Below are 7,928 nucleotides of genomic sequence, written 5' to 3' on the forward strand. Positions count from 1 at the left end.
TCGCACCAACTAATTTTTCTAAACATTAGTTTGCAATGAGGGTGGTATTATAGTCGACCCCACTGCCACGTGTAGCCCTCTATATGGAATCGCTCCAAATTCATCAAAACCATTTTCTGCTTGTGAGGGTTGCGATCACCAGAAAACCTTTCTCGGCCCGGTAAACTGATCTCAGACAGAAAACCCCTGCTTTTGCGGTTGCCTAGAGTTCCCGAGATCCTTCGTAAGTTTTCTTTCTCTCTGCCTGAAACTAGTGAGGCTGAAACTCCCATCAAACATTCTTTTTTATATGAACCAGGGCCACCGGACTGAGTGTCCATTGGAATATCAAAAACAAATCTGACTCATTTAACTATGGTCGAAAAGGAACTGTAACCCCCTGAAGACTTGAAAGTAGAAAAAGAAGGCACATAGAACACCTAAATCAATTAGATTCCATCTCCATGGCCCTACTCCAAAATACAATCCTGTCTTCATCTACCTGGTCCGAACATTTTTCTTTTAGCCTACTCTGAGGCATTTCTTTCCAGCTGAATGCAACCATGTTCTCTGTGTGGATCACCCCTTGATTGGCCAGAAGATCAGCTAATTTGTTTGTCGATATTCTTACATGCTTAAAACTAACAGTCTTAAGGCTCTGGAGGTGCTACTGAATCCATTGAAAGCCCTGGATCAGACACCAGTTCCTTGAGAATTTTTCCAGCTTTGTGCCCCAACTGATCCTCTTGACTAATTCGATGATTAACTCTGAATCAGCTTCAACAATCATGTTTTGTCGGTTATCCTGTTTCAGGAAATTTAAGCACTACTCCGTAGCCATCAATTTCACCATATTATTAGTGGCTCTTCCTAAATGACAGTAGAAGATGAAAAGTACTCCACCATTCTCATCCCTTAACACACCTCTGTGACCCGCAAAGCTCGGATTTCCCTTTGAAATCCCATCAATGTTGAATTTTAAAAAGCCTTTTGGAGGGGGAATGCCAGAAATCTTGCTTAAAGTCAAGGGAAATATTTATGCTATCCCATCCTTTAGGTATAAGGCCCTGCAGACCCAGATCACCGAGAGTTTCAAATCCTCAGCCGAAGGAGGGTTCTTAGATAGATTTCGCACAATAGTGCTAACTGTTTCCTTGATTTGTTTTAAGATCTGTTCAAAAATGCTTTGGGATGGTCTCTTTTCACTCTTAAAGATTCTATTGTTACTTTCTTTCAATACATTCCAAATAATGAAACCTGGCATGATGGCCCATGCTGAGCTTAGAATCTCATTGTCTGAAAAGGTTCTTCTCCATCTATTTAGGGTATTGATAATGCTCCCTTTGTCCCTGTCAGTCTGTTGGAAAATGTTGGCAAAAGAATCCCATAAACTGGATGTGAAGATGTAATTGTTGAGGAGGTGCTCCATAGTTTCCTCTTGGGCTTCACAGAGCTGACATCTAGAAGGCCCCAGGACACCCCTCTTCCTAATATTATCCCAGGTCAGGATTTTCTTGTGTAGAACCAACCACATGAAGAGTTTAATCTTCATCCATCCTTGATGTCTCCATAGGTCTTGCCAAGTCTTATCTAGAACATGTGAGTTAAGGTCAAGGAGAATGAGTTTTTCTTATTTGAGATTAAAGGTACCCTCACTTTTGTTGCCCCATCTTAGTTGATCTTGCTCCCCTGATTTCAAGATCTTCCTTTGTTCTAACATATTTTTTAGAGTCTCATCTTTAGCCTTCAGGGTGTTTTCATCCCTGGGCTCAAAGTTCCTCCAAGTTCCCCATTTTTCAATACTATTGGTTTGGACCCAAAAATCTTTTACTTTAGATAACCCCTTAGAATTTGTATCTTCCTTGAGATCCCTCAAGTCTTCCTTTAACAAAATAGGTTCTTGATGCCATCTGTCCTCCTAGAATAGGGCAAGGTTTCCTTCTCTAATTTCCTAGAAGTTGTTTCCTTGGATTATGCCGCTATTGTCCCATGCATTATCCCAGATGTGAGAGCCTTTATTATATCTTGGCATTCTTATTAGATCATTGTTTTGCCACATGTGTGAATATTTTTCTTTCCATATCTTTGCCCATTGTGCCTCAAGATCTTTGACCCATCACCACCATAATTTAGCTCCTAAAGCCTTACTTAGAATCTCAAGATCATCCAGATCGAGTCCTCCATAGTTTTTGGGTTTACAGATTTTTTCCCATGCTACCAAGGCCCATTTCTTTTTTTCTTCCCCCTTGCCCCAAAGAAAGTCTATTTGTACTTTTCCAAATTGTTGTAGAACATCTTTGGGTGCTGGGAGAGCTGATAGCATGAAGACTGGGATTGCTTGAAGGACAGCCTTGGTTAGCACAACCTACTAGCCAAATTTAAAGATCTGAAAGTCCATTTCCTAATCTTATCTTGTAGTTTGCTAATCACTATCTCCCAGATACTCTTGTGTAAAGGCTTGGCCATTAGAGGGACTCCCAAATATTTTTAAGGGAGGATCTCCCTCTGAAAGCCCAAAATTCTTGAACTATTTCTTTGAATAGCAATTTCAGTGTTAAAGAAAAAATCTTAGATTTGGAGAGATTAACTTCCATACCTGAAGCCATGGCAAAGTCTCTCAGGATTTTCCTGTAAGCTAGAGCTTCTTTGACTGTGGGGATGCCTTGTAGCATGGTATCATCCATAAATTGTTGATGTGTTAAGGCTTGACCATCTTCAGTAAGTTGGAGACCTTTGACTTTACCAACTTCTTTAGCATGCCTGATAGATCTGCCCAACCCTTCCATCATGAGAATGAAGAGAAAGGGAGAGTGTGGATCTCCCTGAAAAAGGCCTCTTGAAGGAATAAAAGTCTCCGAAGGAGAACCGTTAACAATAATTGAAAAACTATGAGAAGTTACTAGGGCCATTACCCATCTGATCTAATTGTGATCAAACCCAAAAGCCATGAGAACTTTCCTGATATAGTTCCAATTCAGTTTATCATAAGCTTTGGCTATATCCAACTGCATGATCATTCCAGCTTTCCTCTTGCTTGTTAGTGAGTGCACCACCTCATGAGCTTGAATAATGATGTCGATGATTTGCCTACCTTCCACATATCCAGATTGTTCTCCTGACATCAGGGTGGGGAGAATAGGTTTGATTCTATTCGCCACAACCTTGGATATTATCTTGTAGACCACATTGCACAGGGCAATGGGTATGAACCTATCAAGAGTTAGAGTTGAATCTTGTTTAGGGATCAAGGCAACAAAGGTGGTGTTAAGCGCCTTCAGAATGGTTTTGTCCCTCCTAGAGTTTTCCACTACATTCAGAACATCTTGTTTTACAATATTCCAGCAAGCTTTGAAGAAATCAACATTGAAACCATCCAGACCTAGAGCCTTACCATTTTTCATTTCTTTTAGGACCTCATTAATCTCCTCTTTCGAAATTGGTCTATAAAGGTTGAAATTGTCCTCATCGGAAACCAGCTTAGGTATGTGTCTTGAAATAACCCTGATAGACTATTCCCTATCTGAACAGGATTCCTAAGCAATACCACGAAAGTGCTGAACTAGAACTGTTGCTATTTCTTCATGAGAATGAAGAAGATTACCTCCTTCATCCTTGATAGAATAAATTTTGTTGTGAACTCTATTCGCCAAAGTGGATCTGTGGAAAAAACAGGTATTGCGTTCTCCTTCTTTTAGCCATTGTACTCTGGTTTTTTGCCTCCAAAAAATATCCTCTTGTTTGCAAAAGTTCTCCCGTTCTTGTTGATACTTGGTAGCCTACTCATTTATATCCTTATCGAAGCCCTCCTTGATGAGGGTTTGGTTGAGTTCCTGCATTTTTCTCTCAACATATTTTTTTCCTTCAAAAATGTTACCAAACTCCTTGTTCCATTCCTTGAGCCTAAGTTTGATGTGTTTTAGTCTTTTTTGGAGTAGGAACATGCTTGTGCCCTAAATGTTTAATTCTTCCACCCACCAGATAGCTATGTTGTTGGCAAAATCTTGGTGGGAAAGCCAGATGTTTTCAAATCTAAAAGGTATATTCATGGGAGTACCAATACCCTACATTTCCAGTTGCACTAGCCAATGATCAGAGCCTCCAAAGGGGAGAACTCTTGCAACAATGTCCTTGTCCTTGAGCATAATATCCTCTGAGATAATGAATCTATCTAATTTGGAAGCCACCTGAGACTGTCCTCGTCTTTTATTGTTTCAAGTAAAAGTTCCATTACTCATAACAATATCCACTAACTTCATATTATCTATGAAATATTGGAAAGCACAAGAATATTTATTTAGAGTTCTGGTACCCCCTTTTTTCTCCGACAACGATTTGATCATATTGAAATCACCCCCCAAGATCAAAGGAATACTTGCATGTCTTTCGTTGAGATCCTGCAGGGAGTCTAAAGGCTTGAGTTTGCCATCCATTCTTTGGGGGCCATACACATTCGTAACTAGGTAGAATTACTTATCTCCCACTGGCTATATGACCACTGATAGATAATCCCTGACTACCTCTGCATCTATAATGTCAATTTTTTGGGGGTTCCAAAGCGTGAGAATGCCACCTGTTGAATTCTCTTCTTTGACTCTGAGAAACCCAAATTTTTTGAGCCATTTACTGTGAATCTCTTTTATTTTCTGAATGGAACATTTAGTCTCCTGGATGAAGATTACATCTGGTGCTGCTTGTTTCATTCTATTACTAAGTAACCTTTGTTTTCTTTTATTTCCTAGGCCTCTAATATTCCAGGAAGTGAACTTCATTATTAACAATCTGTAAAGGAGTAACTGGATAGGTCTTTCATCTTACTTAAGTCTATCATTAGCTTTCCACATTCCATCAAAATCTCATTCTACTTTTTCTTGCCTCTTTTCTTTCCTGGGTATCTAGGTGCCAAGACCGGTTTGGTTTTCATAGCTTTCGCACCTTTGCTGTTGTGCCTTTCATGATTCCCTTACTTTTCTAGCCCTGTGGTCTGAGTTTTCCAGAAGAACAGCTGTTGAACTCTATTGAACTCCTCTAGAGGTAACAAATCCACTCCCTCCCTAGTTCCTTGTTTCAGGAATCCTTCTAGATCTAGATTCTCTTTCTCAAGAATCTCCTGTAGTTTGTGGTCTTCCATTCCCATCTCACTCTGGGTCATTTCTAGATCCATCTCTAATTCTGTGTCACTTGTCATTTCTTCTTTATATTTGTTAATTTTTTTTGTTTGCTCCCCCTCTTCTTTGTTCTCCTCGTTCACTGGAGTGTCTCCCTTAGCCTGATCTGCTTTCGTTATCCCTTCTTCCTCTTCCTGTGCTTGGAATCTATTTTGAGTGTCTTATTTCCTTTCATTTTGATGTGTATTCGATCCCCTCTTACTCCCTTTTCCTTTCTAGACCACTTTATGAAAGCCTTCATTGTCTTTTATGGTATTGGTTTTACTAGTATTTTTAGTTTTACTGAGAGGGAAATCTCTGAATAGATGCCTATTCTCATGACATTTACGACATCTAAATGGGATGTGCTCATAATCCAATGTTTTTACCCATTCTTTGTCAAACACTTCCAATATTACCTCATCCATCAGAGCTCCAGAAAGATCCATCTCCACACATATTCTTGCAAAGGATGTGTATTTTCCTCTTCTAGTGGCTTCAGAGGCTTTGAAAAAATGTCCTAACTTATTTCCTATGGCAGATAGGGATTCCAGTTGCTAGTAATCCAAAGGTAGAGAGTAGAGTCTTACCCAAACCAGGACCGAGGTAAAAGTTTCACGTTCTGGGAAAAAATTCATGATCCAAGGTCTCATGTACAGGCCTGCTGCTGCATAAAAGTAGGGCCCTCCTTCGAACACTCTGTCCTTATCTTCAATGTTTGCAAAGACTACAGTAAAGAATCCCTTTGACCCAAGATGTAGTTCTATGCTTCCTTTTGGTTTCCAGTGGTATTTAATCCATGTCTGTAATGCTTTTTCAGTGGGCCATAAACCCATGAACTTACAAATGATTGCATAAGTCTGCATGTGGTCCCCATGCGCCTGTAGAGCAGGGTCATTCAAAACAACTCTAGGAGTGATAGTAGTCTTGGGTTTTCATGGTCCCCTTTGTGTTTTGTCTTTTGTGTCTTGTTCCTTGTCCTCTTCCTTGCTTTCTTTAGTGTTGTTATTCTCCTTAGATTTAGAGCCCTCCTGCTCCTTTTCACTATTTCTTTGCCTTTCAGCTGAAGGATCTCTATCCTCTTCTTATGGTTTCTTTCCTCTATTGGCCACTGCCTACTTGTAGGAGGGAGTGGAGCTCCCTCCTTTGTGGCCTTCCATGGAGAACGAACTTTGCTAAATTGTAACCATAGCTCCAAAATCACCCTCCTGCGTGCTCTCCCGTTCCCACCCAACTCATAATCACGTCCTCTCAATGATTGTGGAGATTTCAATAGAGATATAATGGAAGAAAAAAATTCAATTTCCAATTCCATCTTCTTGAACAAAAGTAGACAATATGAAGAGTATGTTATTGATGATAAGCTTCACTACTTTCATAGAACGAAACACATAAAAACATAGTTGATCAACTTTATCATATTTTAAAACAACCATATATATATAGAGGAAAAAGAATTCTATAGCATAAAAAGACAATGGAACAAAGAAAAAGCAACAATAGTAAAATACATCTTGAGTAAAAAAGGAATGGGAAGGAACCAATATATCTTTTTCTACTTGAGATGTAGACACTAGAAATATGTTTATTACAAGAGAAATTTTTGAATCTCTTGTGTACATATACAATAATAATATTGAATAAGATCCACTTACATTGAAAGGAGTCATTATAGTGTGTACAAGAAAAGTAGCTTTTAATGTTGGTGATGTCACATTGCACTTTGCCCTTCCCATGCCTTTTAACAAATATGAAAACTTTCCTTTAATAATGAAAATATAGATACATTGTTGAAACACTTTGATTGATAAGGTTTATCTTGTTGGTTCTACACTTTTGTACCATCTTGATAAACAATTGCATTAAATAAAACATACCCCTATAAAATGCTTTAGAAATGTAGATTTGATAATGCATGGTGAATTGTATCATGCACCTCTCAAAGACACTATGGTCTCTGAACACTCAATGTTGAACGAGGTGAGAGTGCCATATATTTTTTGGCAAGAAAACGTAAAATGCTATCTTTTGCATATTCCAATCCATCAAAAAGAAATAAATTTTGCTTTAATTTTAAACAAAATGAGATTGAAAGCCTAGTCAAATGCTGACATAGAATTCAACAATCATCATTGTTATAGGCCACCACCAATTGATCCACTTTTCCATATCTATTTTATAGTAATAAAGGTGCAAACATACAATCAAAAAATGTTGTTACATGTGGCTACAAAGTTAATAATTCTTGAAGCATTTGACAAGGTTGAAAGCATCAAACAAATTTTGTATCTTATGAAACAACAACCATACTACTATTGAGAATACTAGTAAAACTAAATATTCTCTTTGAATTATATGCTGGAAAATATGACATCAATGATGGCCTTGTTAATGGTGATGATGGAGCAATGAAAGCTTATTCAATTGGAGAAAATGGAAAAGATGCTTCTTGTTGTAAAGTTATTACCATCATTTAGGTAGAAAAGAAATTGCATTATAAGAAGACAATTTCTAGTACAACTAGCATGCACTAGGATAACGCATAGAGCATGAGGCTTGACTTTAGAAAAACTTGCATTTGTCCCAAGTGAATTTAGAACACAAGGTTTAGTGTACAAATATCTTTCACAAGTGAAAAACCATGGATTCATTGTTCTTGCATCAGAGATTAACACGCCACAACTTCCATTTTAGCAAAATAATAGACACATAAATGAAACACTTGGTTGAAAATGCATCATGGAACTTTGATCTTGTTTGTAATTATTTTGCAATTACCAATAAACTTACATTAGTGTCCTTGAC

The sequence above is a fragment of the Pinus tabuliformis genome, chromosome 3_1 (assembly GCF_031772625.1).
Source record: "Pinus tabuliformis cultivar Carrire ecotype Pingquan chromosome 3_1, CPIR1, whole genome shotgun sequence".
Taxonomy (NCBI): Eukaryota; Viridiplantae; Streptophyta; class Pinopsida; order Pinales; family Pinaceae; genus Pinus; species Pinus tabuliformis.